The sequence below is a fragment of the Salmo trutta genome, unplaced genomic scaffold (assembly GCF_901001165.1).
Source record: "Salmo trutta unplaced genomic scaffold, fSalTru1.1, whole genome shotgun sequence".
Lineage (NCBI taxonomy): Eukaryota > Metazoa > Chordata > Actinopteri > Salmoniformes > Salmonidae > Salmo > Salmo trutta.
Genome location: NW_021822362.1, coordinates 125,023 through 144,114, shown reverse-complemented (window position 1 = coordinate 144,114; position 19,092 = coordinate 125,023). Strand labels below are relative to the sequence as shown.

Below are 19,092 nucleotides of genomic sequence, written 5' to 3'. Positions count from 1 at the left end.
TAGTTGACAAAACCCCAGTGAAAAGAAACAACAGCAAAGTAGGTGTTATATAACAGCATTTTATTACTGCTACCTCACACCCACATTGACTTACAACACTTTACTTTAACACTTGGAGTAGCAAAAGGTTGTTATCATCATTCATTTGTAAGCGTGGTTTTTATTCAAGCAAAAGATTAAAAAGTGAAAGCCACACACACTTCACTTTCTCCAAAGATACATTTCATCTGGAAAGTTACATTCCTTTACTACAAAAATTATACACAACCTTAATGAAATAATAGTAATAATATAATGTAAAACGTACACATCACCACTATGTAGATGGTTTCTTTGCTCCAATCCACATCAGTACAAGTTATTCTCTGCACTCCGGAACTGCACATCCCACACCAGACAAGAGTTATGATACTGTCACAGATTATGTCGTGGTGTTGTAGAGAGGACCAAAATGCAGCAGAGTTGTGGATACTCATTTTCTTTTCATTCAAAAAAAGAGGAGTATGGCATCCACTGGAAAAACAAAACACTAAATGATACTCAGGAACAGTCTCACAGGCATACAAAAACGCAGTGCAAGAACAACTACATACAAAACCAAGTGACAAACATACTCCCATATATATGACTCCCAATCAGGAACAACGATCCCCAGCTGTTCCTGATCAGGAGTCACAAGACCAACACAGAACATTCACACACACAGGACTGCCACGTCCTGACCCCAAAACTACTACAACAGCTCCATCTGCTGGTCAGGACGTGACAGATACAATCCAGATATTAACCTACAGTAGCATGGGAGAGTAACCTACAGTAGAATGAGAGAGTAACCTACAGTAGCATGGGAGAGTAACCTACAGTAGCATGAGAGTAACCTACAGTAGCATCGGAGCGTAACCTACAGTAGCATGGGAGAGTAACCTACAGTAGCTTGGGAGAGTAACCTAGAGTAGCATGAGAGAGTAACCTACTGTAGCATGGGAGAGTAACCTACTGTAGCATGGTAGAGTAACCTACAGTAGCATGAGAGTAACCTACAGTAGCATGGGAGTAACCTACAGTAGAATGGGAGAGTAATCTATAGTAGCATGGGAGAGTAACCTAGAGTAGCATGATAGAGTAACCTACAGTAGCATGGGAGAGTAACCTACTGTAGCATGGGAGAGTAACCTAGAGTAGCTTGGGAGAGTAACCTAGAGTAGCATGGGAGAGTAACCTACAGTAGCATGGGAGAGTAACCTACAGTAGCATGGGAGAGTAACCTACAGTAGCTTGGGAGAGTAACCTGCAGTAGCATGGGAGAGTAACCTACAGTGGCTTGGGAGAGTAACCTACAGAAGCATGGGAGAGTAACCTACAGTAGCTTGGGAGAGTAACCTACAGTAGCATGGGAGAGTAACCTACAGTAGCATGGGAGAGTAACCTACAGTAGCATGAGAGTAACCTACAGTAGCATGGGAGAGTAACCTACAGTAGCATGGGAGAGTAACCTACAGTAGCATGGGAGAGTAACCTACAGTAGCATCGGAGAGAACCTACAGTAGCATGAGAGAGTAACCTACTGTAGCATCGGAGAGAACCTACAGCAGCATGGGAGAGTAACCTACAGTAGCATGGGAGAGTAACCTACAGTAGCATGGGAGAGTAACCTACAGTAGCATGGGAGAGTTACCTACTATAGCATGGGAGAGTAACCTACAGTAGCATGGGAGAGTAACCTACAGTAGCATGGGAGAGTTACCTACTGTAGCATGGGAGAGTAACCTACAGTAGCATCGGAGAGAACCTACAGTAGCATGAGAGAGTAACCTACTGTAGCATCGGAGAGTAAGCTACAGTAGCAGTCAGCTCAGCCATATGGGAGAATAACCTACAATAGCTGAACAGTCAACTCAGCCATATGGGACAATAACCTACAGTAGCTGAACAGTCAACTCAGCCATATGGGAGAGTAACCTACAGTAGCTGAACAGTCAACTCAGCCACATGGAGAATAACCTACAGTAGCTGAACAGTCAACTCAGCCATATGGAGAATAACCTACAGTAGCATGTAGCTGAACAGTCAACTCAGCCAAATGGAGAATAACCTACAGTAGCTGAACAGTCAACTCAGCCATATGGAGAATAACCTACAGTAGCTGAACAGTCAACTCAGCCATATGGGAGAATAACCTACAGTAGCTGAGCAGTCAACTCAGCCATATGGAGAATAACCTACAGTAGCTGAACAGTCAACTCAGCCATATGGAGAATAACCTACAGTAGCTGAACAGTCAACTCAGCCATATGGAGAATAACCTACAGTAGCTGAACAGTCAACTCAGCCATATGGAGAATAACCTACAGTAGCTGAACAGTCAACTCAGCCATATGGAGAATAACCTACAGTAGCTGAACAGTCAACTCAGCCATATGGAGAATAACCTACAGTAGCTGAACAGTCAACTCAGCCATATGGGAGAGTAACCTACAGTAGCTGAACAGTCAACTCAGCCATATGGAGAATAACCTACAGTAGCTGAACAGTCAACTCAGCCATATGGGAGAATAACCTACAGTAGCTGAACAGTCAACTCAGCCATATGGAGAATAACCTACAGTAGCTGAACAGTCAACTCAGCCATATGGAGAATAACCTACAGTAGCTGAACAGTCAACTCAGCCATATGGGAGAATAACCTACAGTAGCTGAACAGTCAACTCAGCCATATGGAGAATAACCTACAGTAGCTGAACAGTCAACTCAGCCATATGGGAGAATAACCTACAGTAGCTGAACAGTGAACTCAGCCATATGGAGAATAACCTACAGTAGCTGAACAGTGAACTCAGCCATATGGAGAATAACCTACAGTAGCTGAACAGTCAACTCAGCCATATGGAGAATAACCTACAGTAGCTGAACAGTCAACTCAGCCATATGGAGAATAACCTACAGTAGCTGAACAGTCAACTCAGCCATATGGAGAATAACCTACAGTAGATGAACAGTGAACTCAGCCATATGGAGAATAACCTACAGTAGCTGAACAGTGAACTCAGCCATATGGAGAATAACCTACAGTAGCTGAACAGTGAACTCAGCCATATGGAGAATAACCTACAGTAGCTGAACAGTGAACTCAGCCATATGGAGAATAACCTACAGTAGCTGAACAGTGAACTCAGGATTCATTTCCTTTGAATTTGAGTCCTTAGTGGTGAATTACTACGACAATAAAGATAACAGTCCTTCTGTTATCAGTTCATTGTATTGTTATTGCATATGTTTTGTTATTTTATTATAATGTATAATACATTTGCATTGTTATATATTGTATGTACTTGACAAGGTAAATAGAATGAGCAGAAAATAGTTTCCCATTGATAGTACTTATCATAATCCTATTTAGCAGTTGAGAGTACCGAGGATGAATCTTATTTCTCACAGATCCATCTGTATTTATAGGAACAGTCATAGTCCCACCATTCTCCTTTGTCTGATGACCAGGAGTAGAAATACACACAGTTCTCAGCTCCTCCACCATTAGGCTCTCCACTGTTCCAATACCTGTAGGAGAAACAACACATATAATCAGGCTCTCCACTGTTCCAATACCTGGAGAAGAAACAACACATAGAATCAGGCTGTCCACTGTTCCAATATCTGTAGAAGAAACAACACATAGAATCAGGCTGTCCACTGTTCCAATATCTGTAGGAGAAACAACACACAGAATCAGGCTGTCCACTGTTCCAATACCTGTAGAAGAAACAACACATAGAATCAGGCTGTCCACTGTTCCAATACCTCTAGAAGAAACAACACATAGAATCAGGCTGTCCACTGTTCCAATATCTGTAGGAGAAACAACACATAGAATCAGGCTGTCCACTCTGAACCTACTACTCCAGACAGTGATGTCATGGTGACACAGAATTCATGAATGTCTTACTTTGTGGTCAGTGGTGTGTCGTCCACCCATTTCCAGGTCCCCTCAGTAACAGAGTCAGTCAGACCAATCCAGACATAGTTATTTCGTCCACATAACCAATTGACTAATGTCTGTCATTGTGGAAGAGATTCAACATTGTTAATACATAGCCATTACTATGTGTCTCTCTCTCTCTGTCTCTAACTCTCAATTCATTTAATTTCAATTTAAGAGCTTTATTGGGAAACATATATTAAAATTGCCAAAGCAAGTGAACTAGATAATTAACAAAGGTGAAATTAACAATACAAATGAACAGTAAACATTACACTTAGAAAAGTTCCAATACAATAAAGACATTTCAAATGTCATATAATTTGCACGTAGTTAAAGTACAAAAGGGAAAATAAATAAATATAAACATTGTTTTTGTTCTTCACTGGTTGCCCTTTTCTTGTGGCAACAGGTCACAAATCTTGCTGCTGTGATGACACACTTGAATTTCACCCAGTAGATATGGGAGATTATCAAAATTGGGTTTGTTTTCTAATTATTTGTGGATCTGTGTAATCTGAGGTTAATGTGTGTCTCTAATATGGTCATACATTTGGCAGGAGGTTTGGAAGTGAAGCTCAGTTTCCACCTCATTTTGTGGGCAGTGTGCACATTGCCTGTCTTCTCTTGAGAGTCAGGTCTGCCTACGTCGGCCTGTCTCAATTGCAAGGCTATGCTCACTGAGTCTGTACATAGTCAAAGCTTTCCTTGAGTTTGGGTCAGTCATAGTGGTCAGGTATTCTGCCACTGTGTACTCTCTGTTTAGGGCCAAATAGCATTCCAGTTTGCTCTGTTTGTTTGTTAATTCTTTCCAATGTGCCAAGTAATTATCATTTTGTTTTCTGATGATTTGGTTGGGTGTAATTGTGTTGCTGTCCTGGGGCTCTGCGGGGTCTGTTTGTGTTTGTAAACAGAGACCTCCAGAACCAGCATGCTTAGGGGACTCTTCTCCAGGTTCATCTCTCTGTAGGTGATGGCATTGTTATGGAAGGTTTGGGAATCGCTTCCTTTTAGGTGATTGTAGAATTCAATGACTCTTTTCTGGATTTTTTCTGCTCTGCATGCATTATTTGGTGTTTTACGTTGTACACAGAGGATATTTTTTAAAGAATGATGTATGCAGAGTCTCAATTTGATGTTTGTCCCATTTTGTGAATTCTTGGTTGATGAGCGGACACCAGACCTCACAACCATAAAGGGCAATTGTTTCTATAACTTATTTTAAAAAATCCTGATCCTAATTGGTATGTCAATTTTATGTTCCTTTTGATGGCATAGAAGTCCCTTCTTTCCTTGTCTCTCAGATCGTTCACAGCTTTGTGGAAGTTACCTGTGGCGCTGATGTTTAGACCGAGGTATGTATAGTTTCTTGTGTGCTCTAGGGCAATGGTGTCTAGATGGAATTTGTATTCATGGTCTTACTGAGATTTATTGTCAGGGCCCAGGTCTGACAGAATCTGTGCAGAAGATCTAGGTGCTGCTGTAGCCCCTCCTTGGTTGGGGACAGAAGCACCAGATCATCAGCAAACAGTAGACATTTGACTTCAGATTCTAGTATGGTGAGGACCGGGGCTGCAGACTGCTCTAGTGCCCTCGTCAATTCGTTGATATATATGTTGAAGAGGGTGGGGCTTAAACTGCATCCCTGTCTCACTCTCTCTCGCTGTCACCCTCTCTCTTTGTCACACACCTGTTTCTCTTGGCTGTTGATGACCACCAGTTCTGCTCCTCTATTTCTGCAGTCCTGTCTGCTCTCCTCCCAGGATTTGGACTCAGTAGAGACGTAGTAACAACTGCTACCAAGCTTCTTCCATCCTTGAGGACACACTGTAAGTTGAACATTTCTTGCTTTAGTCACTTTAATACAACATTGAATTAAGTATCAATCAAACACTCAAGGAAGACACTAACTAATGGACGGTTTGGAAGCATCATTTTTCATTTAATATAAGTTAAATTCCTTTCTGTTAGTGACATGTGAACTGATACAGAGACTGTCAAACAGAACAGTCATGAGACTATTTGACTCACCTTTCTCAACTGAAGATTGTTTCAGACGTTCTATCTCTTTCTGTAGCTGGTCTCTCTCTTCGGTCAGGGTGTTGTTGCTGGTCTGTAGCTGGTCTCTCTCTTTGGTCAGGGTGTTGTATTTGGTCTGTAGCTGGTCTCTCTCTTTGGTCAGGGTGTTGTATGTAGTCTGTAGCTGGTCTCTGTCTTTGGTCAGGGTGTTAAATCTGGTCTGTAGCTGGTCTCTCTCTTTGGTCAGGGTGTTGTATGTAGTCTGTAGCTGGTCTCTCTCTCTGGTCAGGGTGTTGTAACTGGTCTGTAGCTGGTCTCTCTCTTTGGTCAGAGTGTTGTATCTGGTCTGTAGCTGGTCTCTCTCTTTGGTCAGGGTGTTGTATGTAGTCTGTAGCTGGTCTCTCTCTCTGGTCAGGGTGTTGTAACTGGTCTGTAGCTGGTCTCTCTCTTTGGTCAGAGTGTTGTATCTGGTCTGTAGCTGGTCTCTCTCTTTGGTCAGGGTGTTGTATTTGGTCTGTAGCTGGTCTCTCTCTTTGGTCAGGGTGTTGTATGTAGTCTGTAGCTGGTCTCTGTCTTTGGTCAGGGTGTTAAATCTGGTCTGTAGCTGGTCTCTCTCTTTGGTCAGGGTGTTGTATGTAGTCTGTAGCTGGTCTCTCTCTCTGGTCAGGGTGTTGTAACTGGTCTGTAGCTGGTCTCTCTCTTTGGTCAGGGTGTTGTATTTGGTCTGTAGCTGGTCTCTCTCTTTGGTCAGAGTGTTGTATGTAGTCTGTAGCTGGTCTCTGTCTTTGGTCAGGGTGTTAAATCTGGTCTGTAGCTGGCCTCTCTCTTTGGTCAGAGTGTTGTATCTGGTCTGTAGCTGGTCTCTCTCTTTGGTCAGGGTGTTGTATTTGGTCTGTAGCTGGTCTCTCTCTTTGGTCAGAGTGTTGTATGTAGTCTGTAGCTGGTCTCTGTCTTTGGTCAGGGTGTTGTATCTGGTCTGTAGCTGGTCTTTGTCTTTGGTCAGGGTGTTAGAACTGGTCAATTGGTTTCTCTCTGCAAAATAATTCAATCAACAACCAAGGTAAAAGTGAAAAGTTAATCAGACATGACCAGGTTCGGGGTCAATTCCATTTAAATTCCAGTCAATGGCTGGAATTTAAATGGAATTGAACCCTGGTCATTACACCACTGATGATGAAGAATGTTTGAGTGAGAACATATCAACTCACGGTAGAGTAACAGGCCTATGATCCCAGCAAGTAGAACACACAGCAGCCCCAGACACACTGCAGCAGCTCCAGAGTATCTCTTCCACCACTGACAAAACACTGAAGCACAAACTATTACCATAAGAATTTGCTCTTTATCGTCTGTGTTTGTGTTCATTTGCTGTTTGAATCAGTGAGGGAAATTGACAAGGGACAGAACACCAGAACTGAGTTCCAACACCTCATATTTTCTACTGCTTGAGTTCCAGAACCTCTTACAGAATATTGGCTTTAACATATTGCCGAGGTCAGGCACCCAAAATGAGTACTGGCACCTATTTCTGTCCAAATCAAATCCAATGTAATTTGTCACATGCTTCATAAAACAACAGGTGTATGCTAATATTGAAATGTTGACTGACGGGTAATTTTCCAACAATACAGAGAGAAATAAATAGAAATACTGACAAGGATTAAATAACGAATAACATTAACAAGTAAAAATAACATGGCTATATACAGGAAGTACCAGGTAATAACATGGCTATATACAGGAAGTACCAGGTCATAACATGGCTATATACAGGAAGTACCAGGTAATAACATGGCCATACACAGGGAGTACCAGGTAATAACATGGCTGTATACAGGGAGTACCAGGTAATAACATGGCTATATACAGGGTGTACCAGGTAATAACATGGCTATATACAGGAAGTACCAGGTAATAACATGGCTATATACAGGAAGTGCCAGGTAATAACATGGCTATACACAGGGAGCACCAGGTAATAACATGGCTATATACAGGGAGTACCAGGTAATAACATGGTTATATACAGGGAGTACCAGGTAATAACATGGCTATATACAGGGAGTACCAGGTAATAACATGGCTATATAGTTGGAGTACCAGTACAGAGTCCATGTGCAGGGGTATGAGGTAATAACATGGCTATATACAGGGAGTACCAGGTAATAGCATGGCTATATACAGGCAGTACCAGTACAGAGTCGATGTGCAGGGGTACGAGGTAATCAGAAAGTGAATTTTCCACATTTTGTTGTGTTACAGTCGAAATAAAATAAAAATAATTGTCACTGGTCTGGAATTAAGTTTTTAGAAATGTTTACAAATTCATTAAGAATGAAAAGCTGAAATGTCATGAGTCAATAATTATTCAACACCTTTGTTATGGCAAGCCTAAAAACATTCAGGAGTAAACATGTCACATAATAAGTTGCATGGACTCACTCTGTGTGCAATAATAGAGTTTAACATGATTTTTGAATGACAACCTCATCTCTGTACCCCACACATACAATTATCTGTAATGCCCTCAGTCGAGCAGTGAATTTCAAACACAGATTCAACCACAAAGACCAGGGTGGTTTTCCAATGACTCGCAAAGAAGGGCACCTATTGGTAGATCTATTTGGTAGGTTTTATCTCCATCTCTTCATTCTAAGACTCAATCATGGACACTCTTACTTACTGTTGTGGCAGTTTCGTGTGATGTATTGTTGTCTCTACCTTTTTGCCCTTTGTGCTGTTGTCTGTGCCCAATAATGTTTGTACCATGTTTTTGTGCTGCTACCATGTTGTGCTGCTGCCCTGTTGTGTTGCTACCATGCTGTGTTGTCATATGATTCTACCATGCTGTGTTGTCATGTGTTGCTACCATGCTGTGTTTTCATGTGTTGCTACCATGCTGTGTTTTCATGTGTTGCTACCATGCTGTGTTTTCATGTGTTGCTACCATGCTGTGTTTTCATGTGTTTGTTACCATGCTGTGTTGTCATGTGTTGCTACCATGCTGTGTTGTCATGTGTTGCTACCATGATGTGTTTTCATGTGTTGCTACCATGCTGTGTTGTCATGTGTTGCTAACATGCTATGTTGTTGTCTTAGGTCTCTCTTTATGTAGTGTTGTGTTGTTGCTCTTGGCGTGATGCGGGTTTTGTCCTATATATATTGTATTATTATATTACATTTTATTTTTAATCCCAGCCCCTGTCCCCACAGGAGGCCTTTTTCCTTTTGGTAGGCCATCGTTGTAAATAACAATTTGTTCTTACTTAACGGACTTGCCTAGTTAAATAAAGGTTAAACAAATAAAAACAAATAAAGATAGGTCAACAAAAAAAAGCAGACATTGAATTTCCCTTTGAGAGGTGAAGTCATTAATTACACTCTGGATGGTGTCAATACACCCAGCCACTACAAAGATACAGGTGTCCTTCCAAACTCAGTTGCCGGAAAGGAAGGAAACCGCTCAGGGATTTCATCATTGAGGCCAATGGTGACTTTAAAACTGTTACAGAGTTTAATGGCTGTGATAGGAGAACACAGGGGATGGATCAACAACAGTGTAGTTACTCCACAATACTAACGTAATGGACAGAGTGAAAATAAGGAAGCTGTATATAATACAACATGTTCCTAAACATGCATCCTGTTTGCAACAAGGCACTAAAGTCCTACTGCAAAACAATGTGGCAAAGCAATTCACTTTTTGTCCTGAATACAAAGTGTTATTTTTGGGGCAAATCCAATACAACACATTACTGAGTATCACTCTCCATATTTTCTCAGGATAAAAAAAAGAAACTGACTGTATTTAATCACAGGCAAAATCCTGGAGGAAAACCTGGTTCAGTCTGCTTTCCACCAGACACAGAGAGATGAATTCACCATTCAACAAGACAATAAACTTAATAAACACCAGTTTGCAGAGATATAGTTTTGACCTAAATCGGCTTAAAAATCTATGGCAAGATTTGAAAATGGTTGTCTAGCAATGATCAACAGTGAATTTGACAGAGCTTGAAGAATTTTGAAAAGAATAATGGGCAGATATTGTACTCTTAGAGACTTACCCAGAGACTCACAGCTGTAATCGCTCTTAGAGACTTACCCAGAGACTCACAGCTGTAATCGCTCTTAGAGACTTACCCAGAGACTCACAGCTGTAATCGCTCTTAGAGACTTACCCAGAGACTCACAGCTGTAATCGCTCTTAGAGACTTACCCAGAGACTCACAGCTGTAATCGCTCTTAGAGACTTACCCAGAGACTCACAGCTGTAATCGCTCTTAGAGACTTACCCAGAGACTCACAGCTGTAATCGCTCTTAGAGACTTACCCAGAGACTCACAGCTGTAATCGCTCTTAGAGACTTACCCAGAGACTCACAGCTGTAATCGCTCTTAGAGACTTACCCAGAGACTCACAGCTGTAATCGCTCTTAGAGACTTACCCAGAGACTCACAGCTGTAATCGCTCTTAGAGACTTACCCAGAGACTCACAGCTGTAATCGCTCTTAGAGACTTACCCAGAGACTCACAGCTGTAATCGCTCTTAGAGACTTACCCAGAAAGACTCACAGCTGTAATCGCTCTTAGAGACTTACCCAGAGACTCACAGCTGTAATCGCTCTTAGAGACTTACCCAGAAAGACTCACAGCTGTAATCGCTCTTAGAGACTTACCCAGAAAGACTCACAGCTGTAATCGCTCTTAGAGACTTACCCAGAGACTCACAGCTGTAATCGCTCTTAGAGACTTACCCAGAAAGACTCACAGCTGTAATCGCTCTTAGAGACTTACCCAGAGACTCACAGCTGTAATCGCTCTTAGAGACTTACCCAGAGACTCACAGCTGTAATCGCTCTTAGAGACTTACCCAGAGACTCACAGCTGTAATCGCTCTTAGAGACTTACCCAGAGACTCACAGCTGTAATCGCTCTTAGAGACTTACCCAGAGACTCACAGCTGTAATCGCTCTTAGAGACTTACCCAGAGACTCACAGCTGTAATCGCTGCCAACTGTAATTCTAACATGTACTGACTCAGTGGTGTGAATACTTATGTAAATGAGATATTCCTGCATTTCTTAAATGTTTGCACTGTGTCATTATGGGATATTGTGTGTAGATTTCATCCATTTTGAATACCAATACTTCGCCAGGCCAAATATATACACTTATTTCTTATAACATGGATATCTGAACAGTCTTTCTTTATGTCTATTATAGACGTGTTCGCGCAGTAGCGAACCTATAGGCATTCAGTATGTGACAGGTTCGTGATTCTGAAAGGACAACAACCGTAATTCCAGCGCACTCACTCATGTAGGAGAGGGGACTTTTTATAAAACAAAAAAGGCCAGTAGTGTAGTGGAGGGTATACGCAGGTTTTTCCGTGGGCTTTGTTTATACTCACTTATTAATCCCTACTGATGTGTGTCAAAGTAGTGTAGTGAAGGTATACGACTTATCAATTATGCAGTACAATAGAGAAATCATGCGCAAAATAGCCTACACATTCGCAAAGCACCTGAAATATATTAACATGCGCGCTGCCGCACACAGCCTAGTTTCAGTGGAATATCATCCGCAGGGAGCAAGACCACGTAGTTTTCAACCGGTTTTCGCATAAAGCAGGTCACAAAAGAACGACATCGGTAGCCGGTAGGGTAGGAAAGACGTTTCAACTCATGATATCTACCAGTAAATGCTAACAAAGGTAACAACGGGTATGTAAACCAGCTATTGAAAAAATGTTGTCCGAAGTGTTGGTTAGTAGGCTATTTGTGATGCGCAATATTGTCACCATGCACTGTTTCCATCAGGAGTGTAGACATTGATGCGCCTCTGTGGACAGAGGCCCACCCACTGGGGAGTCAGACCTTGACAGACCCACCCACTGGGGAGTCAGACCTTGACAGACCCACCCACTGGGGAGACCCAATCAGATTGATGTGCTTTAAGTATAGTTTTTTTTTCTATTAAAAAAAGTTAGATTTTTAGTGAAAATCAGAAAAACACATAGGGACCATTACACCACTGGACAGATCTATACTCACTACACCACTGGACAGATCTATACCCACTACACCACTGGACAGATCTATACCCACTACACCACTGGACAGATCTATACCCACTACACCACTGGACAGATCTATACCCACTACACCACTGGACTGATCTATACTCACTACACCACTGGACAGATCTATACCCACTACACCACTGGACAGATCTATACCCACTACACCACTGGACTGATCTATACTCACTACACCACTGGACAGATCTATACCCACTACACCACTGGACAGATCTATACCCACTACACCACTGGACAGATCTATACCCACTACACCACTGGACAGATCTATACCCACTACACCACTGGACAGATCTATACCCACTACACCACTGGACAGATCTATACCCACTACACCACTGGACAGATCTATACCCACTACACCACTGGACAGATCTATACCCACTACACCACTGGACAGATCTATACCCACTACACCACTGGACTGATCTATACTCACTACACCACTGGACAGATCTATACCCACTACACCACTGGACAGATCTATACCCACTACACCACTGGACAGATCTATACCCACTACACCACTGGACAGATCTATACCCACTACACCACTGGACAGATCTATACCCACTACACCACTGGACTGATCTATACTCACTACACCACTGGACAGATCTATACCACATATGCTGAGCACTTGTTGGCTGCTTTTCCTTCACTCTGCAGTCCAACTCATCCCAAACCATCTCAATTGGGTTGAGGTTGGGTGATTGTGGAGGCCAGGTCATCTGATGCAGCACTCCATCACTCTCCATTCCGGTTAAGTGTGCCTTGAATTGTAAATAAATCACAGATGGTGTCACCAGCAAAGCACCCCCACACCATCACACCTCCTCCTCCATGCTTCATGGTGGGAACCAGACATGTGGAGATCATCCATTTACCTACTCTATGTCTCACAAAGACATGGCGGTTGGAACCTAAAATCTAAAATTTGGACACGTCAGACCAAATTACAGATTTCCACCGGTCTTATGTCTATTGATCGTGTTTCTTGGCCGGAGCAAGTCTCTTCTTCTTATGGGTGTCCTTTAGTAGTGGTTTCTTTGCAGCAATTCGACCATGAAGGCCTGATTCACACAGTCTCTGGACAGTTGATGTTGAGATGTGTCTGTTACTTGAACTCTGTGAAGCATTTATTTGGGCTGCAATTTCCGAGGATGGTAACTCGAATGAACTTATCCTCTGAAAACACATTAATTAAGAAGGAAATGAATTCCACAAATTAACTTTTACCAAGACACACCTGTTAATTGAAATATATTCCATGTGACTACCTCATTAAGCTGGTTGAGAGAATGCCAATCGTGTGCAAAACTGTCATCAAGGCAAAGGGTAGCTACTTTGAAAAATCTAAAATATGTATTTGTTTAACACTTTTTTGGTTACTACATGATTCCATATGTGTTATTTCATAGTTTTCAAATCAAATCAAATTTATTTATATAGCCCTTCTTACATCAGCTGATATCTCAAAGTGCTGTACAGAAACCCAGCCTAAAACCCCAAACAGCAAGCAATGCAGGTGTAGAAGCACAGTGGGTAGGAAAAACTCCCTAGAAAGGACCAAAACCTAGGAAGAAACCTAGAGAGGAACCAGGCTATGAGGGGTGGCCAGTCCTCTTCTGGCTGTGCCGGGTGGAGATTATAACAGCACATGGCCAAGATGTTCAAATGTTCATAAATGACCAGCATGGTCAAATAATAATAATCATAGTAGTTGTTGAGGGTGCAACAAGTCAGTAACACAAGATTAAGTGTCAGTTGGCTTTTTCATAGCCGATCTTTGAGAGTATCTCTACCGCTCCTGCTGTCTCTTTTTTTGATGGCTTCACTATTATTCTGCAATGTAGAAAATAGTAAAAATAAAGTTAAACCCTTGAATGAGTTGGTGTGTCCAACTTTTGATTGGTACTGTAAGTGGTCACTTGGCAGATTTTTTTTTTTAAATTGTCATGTACTTCCTGGGGTCTATATGAACAGATTTTATTAAGATTTGATGTTTCTAAAATGCTGTCAGTTCCACGTTAAATGCAATGTTTCACACACAAGTTGTTTTCAAAGAGATGGTTAACAACAGCAAACACGCTGCAATACCAAACACAGTTCCACTCAACAGATGATCATTTGAAACTTCTTGTTGAAAGTTATTCTTGGACGAAGCTAACAAATTAGCAACAGCATCCTCTTTGATAACACCTGCTGCAGCCGCTGCTAACAACAAAAGCTAGCTAGCTAGACCGTGGGAGAACTACTGCTCGCTGTTACACAGTGACCTGTTGGCCTACAAGGAGGCAGAAGTTTCCATAAATGTTTGTAAAAACGGTCCCACCCATTAAGTCAAAATGTGATTTGTTGATTCCACTGTCACTCCAAAAATGTTGCCCTAATACAGTTGAATGGCAGATACCTTTATCTAGCTTCTGATGGCCTAGCCAATGGCTGACTGAGCTAGCTAGATGTATCTCCCCAGAGACCAGCAAAGAACAATCCTTATTGGATCTTTTTTTCTCTTCAGTGTTAACCCTTTACAACAACAACCAAAGAGATTAAATGAGAACGTCATAGAAAATAATAATATGATTTTATAAATCCTTATCCCTTCTCTGAAGGCGTAGAAGTCACATTGTTCCCACTGTGTTTGGGTTAGTAATGATTTGTAGTGGACCTATTTTCCCCCAGAATGCAGTGTTTCACTATTCTGAAAGTCTAAAGAATCCATATGTTGTTGTAAAATATGAACACAGAAATACTGGACATTTTGAACTCCATATTATGGTTGTGATTTGACAAAATTACAATCATGGTCTTGAATTGGACTCGCATTGTTCTGGTCTCGGTCTTGACTCGGTCTCGCCCCCCCCCCCCCCCCCCCCCCCCCCGGTCTCGGTCTTGACCCGGTCTCCCTGGGTCAAGTATCTCTCTGTTTGGGGAGTGTGTGTGTGTGTGTGTGTGTGTATGTTGGGGTGTAAGTATGTGTCAGTATCTAGCATTATAACAGGATAAACTGTTACCTGAATGTTGATCACCAACTCCATCCTTCTTGCAGGGCATGATGGGTCTTTCTTTGTTGTAAATATGATCATCAATGTCAATGGTCTTTATTTCATTAGGTTCGTCGTCTTCAAATCCATTTGTGTATTCATAGATTCCCTTTCACATCTTTATACGCTTGTGCTCAAATGCAGTAACAGTAGACTCTTGTAACATCTACTCTTGTAACTTCTACTGTTGTAACTTCTACTGCTGTAACTTCTACTGTTGTAACTTCTACTACTGTAACTTCAACTGTTGTAAAGTCTGCTGTTGTAAAGACTGCTGTTGTAACTTCTACTGCTGTAACTTCTATTGCTGTAACTTCTACTGCTGTAACTTCTACTGTTGTAAAGTCTGCTGTTGTCTCAGTTGTAGGTTTGTGTCTGTTCTCTGCACAGCTGGAGTCTCTGTGTGACTCAGTCTAATGTAAGAGACAGTTTTAACTGTCAACCTCATTAAAGGGGAAACTGTCTAACCAATAGTATGACACTAACCACCACCATGTGACAGCCCCACCTGTTTTGAGACCCACATTTGTAAAAAAAAATAATATATATATATATATATATATATCCCCTCCCCCAATTTATTAAAAAAAAATATATATATATATTTTTTTTTTTAATAAATTGGGGGAGGGGGGACTTGCATGTTATTTTGGCATTAATACGTGTCACATGTCAGTTTAAAATATATAATTGTGTTAATAAAGCCGCTTACAAACATGGTCTGTTTTTGTTTTCTTGAGTAAGGCAGCTACAAAATGCAGGTGTTTCAGTCTAGCTCAGTGCTTTCTGTGGTGGTGGGGCGGGCCAGCAGAAAATAGGAGCATTGCGCCGTGATTGGCTCAGTATGCTGTCACTTATGAGGATCTTTCACAATCGCCAAGCTTTCAGTCCTTTGTAAGGGTAGACATCCAAAATTTCAGCCCTTTGGGTCCTACCATAGAGTTAAATTACAAGTGCCCTTGTAAGGCTTAAGGTCATTGGTCATTGAAATGACGTCAAACCACGTTATATCTACAGTAGCTTTGATTGGACTGATCATGTCAACATCATACTTTCACAATCTTAACTAGCAGTCATCATCATGAATCAAGTCGACAGTCTACTGGCAAATCTTTTTCAATCCTTGTTATATTAAGAGAAATAATGAATAGGAAATATTGATAAAATGTATCGGCTATTGAACATAAACATTACACAACAAGTTAGAAATCGCAAATTCAACAATGACTGTTTTGGAAATAATCAGTGTCTAACTGTGAGTTCAAGACAACTAGGAACTCGGGAAAAATGAGCTATGACTGGGAAAATACGTTTTGAATGGTCATTCAACTTGGAATTGTAAATCCGACATACACTGCTCAAAAAAAAGGGAAACACTTAAACAACACAATGTAACTCCAAGTCAATCACACTTCTGTGAAATCAAACTGTCCACTTAGGAAGCAACACTGATTGACAATAAATTTCACATGCTGTTGTGCAAATGAAATAGACAACAGGTGGAAATTATAGGCAATTATCAAGGCACCCCCAATAAAGGAGTGGTTCTGCAGGTGGGGACCACAGACCACTCCTCAGTTCCTATGCTTCCTGGCTGATGTTTTGGTCACTTTTGAATGCTGGCGGTGCTTTCACTCTAGTGGTAGTATGAGACGTAGTCTACAACCCACACAAGTGGCTCAGGTAGTGCAGCTCATCCAGGATGGCACATCAATGCGAGCTGTGGCAAGAAGGTTTGCTGTGTCTGTCAGCGTAGTGTCCAGAGCATGGAGGCGCTACCAGGAGACAGGCCAGTACATCAGGAGACGTGGAGGAGGCCGTAGGAGGGCAACAACCCAGCAGCAGGACCGCTACCTCCGCCTTTGTGCAAGGAGGAGCAGGAGAAGCACTGCCAGAGCCCTGCAAAATGACCTCCAGCAGGCCACAAATGTGCATGTGTCTGCTCAAACGGTCAGAAACAGACTCCATGAGGGTGGTATGAGGGCCCGACGTCCACAGGTGGGGGTTGCGCTTACAGCCCAACACCGTGCAGGACGTTTGGCATTTACCAGAGAACACCAAGATTGGCAAATTCGCCACTGGCGCCCTGTGCTCTTCACAGATGAAAGCAGGTTCACACTGAGCACATGTGACAGACGTGACAGAGTCTGGAGACGCCGTGGAGAACGTTCTGCTGCCTGCAACATCCTCCAGCATGACCGGTTTGGCAGTGGGTAAGTCATGGTGTGGGGTGGCATTTATTTGGGGGGCCGCACAGCCCTCCATGTGCTCGCCAGAGGTAGCCTGACTGCCATTAGGTACCGAGATGAGATCCTCAGACCCCTTGTGAGACCATATGCTGGTGCGGTTGGCCCTGGGTTCCTCCTAATGCAAGACAATGCTAGACCTCATGTGGCTGGAGTGTGTCAGCAGTTCCTGCAAGAGGAAGGCATTGATGCTATGGACTGGCCCGCCCGTTCCCCAGACCTGAATCCAATTGAGCACATCTGGAACATCATGTCTCGCTCCATTCACCAACGCCACGTTGCACCACAGACTGTCCAGGAGTTGGCGGATGCTTTAGTCCAGGTCTGGGAGGAGATCCCTCAGGAGACCATCCGCCACCTCATCAGGAGCATGCCCAGGCGTTGTAGGGAGGTCATACAGGCACGTGGAGGCCACACACACTACTGAGCCTCATTTTGTCTTGTTTTAAGGACATTACATCAAAGTTGGTTCAACCTGTAGTGTGGTTTTCCACTTTAATTTTGAGTGTGACTCCAAATCCAGACCTCCATGGGTTGATAAATTGGATTTCCATTGCTTATTTTTGTGTGATTTAGTAGTCCGCACATTCAGCTATGTAAAGGAAAAAGTATTTAATAAGATTATTTCTTTCATTCAGATCTAGGATGTGTTGTTTAAGTGTTCCCTTTATTTTTTTGAGCAGTATATTTCTCTTTGATTACAAAATTTGCCCAAGAAGGACCGCCGCACCAGTTTCCTGTCCAAGCACATCACAACAATTACATTTACATTTTAGTCATTTAGCAGACGCTCTTATCCAGAGCGACTTACAGTAGTGAATACATACATTTCATTTCATGCATTTTATTGAATTTTTTTGTAATGTGAGTCCAAAACTCTTCTGCTGCTTTATAAATTATGTTGGATGCCAGAGAGATATGTATACTGTAGCTAAGAAAGTAATACTGAGTATAGTAAACAATTTTCACAAACGGGGTATTGCAAACACATCGTTCGTGGCCGATGTGTGCTTGTTTGCCTATAACCTGTTTTAAAGAAATGTAATCATTGAATATAGAACTGAATTATGTCGCTGTACATTTCAAAGTGCAGAAAAAAATAGTTAAATTGACTTCGTCCGTCGTCTCTAACTCATTAATGCCTTAATCACAATTACGGATTGCCTCTTATTGTCACGTCCTGACCAGCAGAGGGAGTATTGTATTAGTATTTTGGTCAGGACGGGGCAGAAAGGTTTGTGTTGTATGGTTTTTCTAGTATGTCTATTTCTTTGTTGGTCTGTGTGGCTCCCGATCAGGAACAGCTGGTTATCGTTGTTCCTGATTGGGAGTCATATATTAGGAGTGTTTTTCACCTGGGGTTTGTGGGTTGTTGATTTTGCACTGCTAGTATTTGTTATAGCCTGCAAAACTGTGCCTGTCGGTCGTTGTTTCTTGTTTTTTCTTGGTGTTCACATTTAATAAATATAATGATGAGCACGCAACCCGCTGCGTATTGGTCCACTTTTTCCGACAGCGATTTCTCTCTATCTTCAGACGAAGAGGAATGTGACACTTATTCGCTTGTCGTCCTCTTATGCCGTAGTTTGTACATCTCAATTGTCAGTAGAAAACACATTTGTTTAAGCAAGTCAGCCATATCAGCTATGTTTTTTTTAAAGGCAGTAAATGAGGCTGAATTAGCTGTTTCTGTCACACCCTGAT

The 19,092-nt window shown here is 42.1% G+C and overlaps 2 long non-coding RNA genes across 5 annotated transcripts in view; both read right to left on the bottom strand.

Moving 5' to 3' along the window:
• Window positions 1-6,156, bottom strand: part of LOC115181964 (uncharacterized) — a 30,137-nt gene extending 23,981 nt beyond the window's left edge. Inside the window, exons 1-4 of one of the 4 annotated variants that reach the window (XR_003873577.1) lie at window positions 6,005-6,156; window positions 5,664-5,800; window positions 3,941-4,050; window positions 3,320-3,555 (exon numbers count right to left, since the gene is read on the bottom strand). This is a non-coding gene — a long non-coding RNA (uncharacterized LOC115181964). Of the gene's footprint in view, window positions 1-3,319; window positions 3,556-3,581; window positions 3,604-3,779; window positions 3,796-3,940; window positions 4,051-5,663; window positions 5,801-6,004 lie in introns of those variants that run through there. The other 3 variants (XR_003873578.1, XR_003873579.1, XR_003873580.1) reach the window with 3 other exon arrangements.
• Window positions 6,157-6,984: 828 nt separating this feature from the next.
• LOC115181963 (uncharacterized) lies at window positions 6,985-15,623 on the bottom strand. Its single transcript, XR_003873576.1, has 3 exons — window positions 15,113-15,623; window positions 7,201-7,299; window positions 6,985-7,024 (listed from the first exon to the last, which is right to left on the bottom strand). It is a non-coding gene; the product is annotated as an uncharacterized LOC115181963 (long non-coding RNA).
• Between the last annotated feature and the right edge of the window lie 3,469 nt (window positions 15,624-19,092).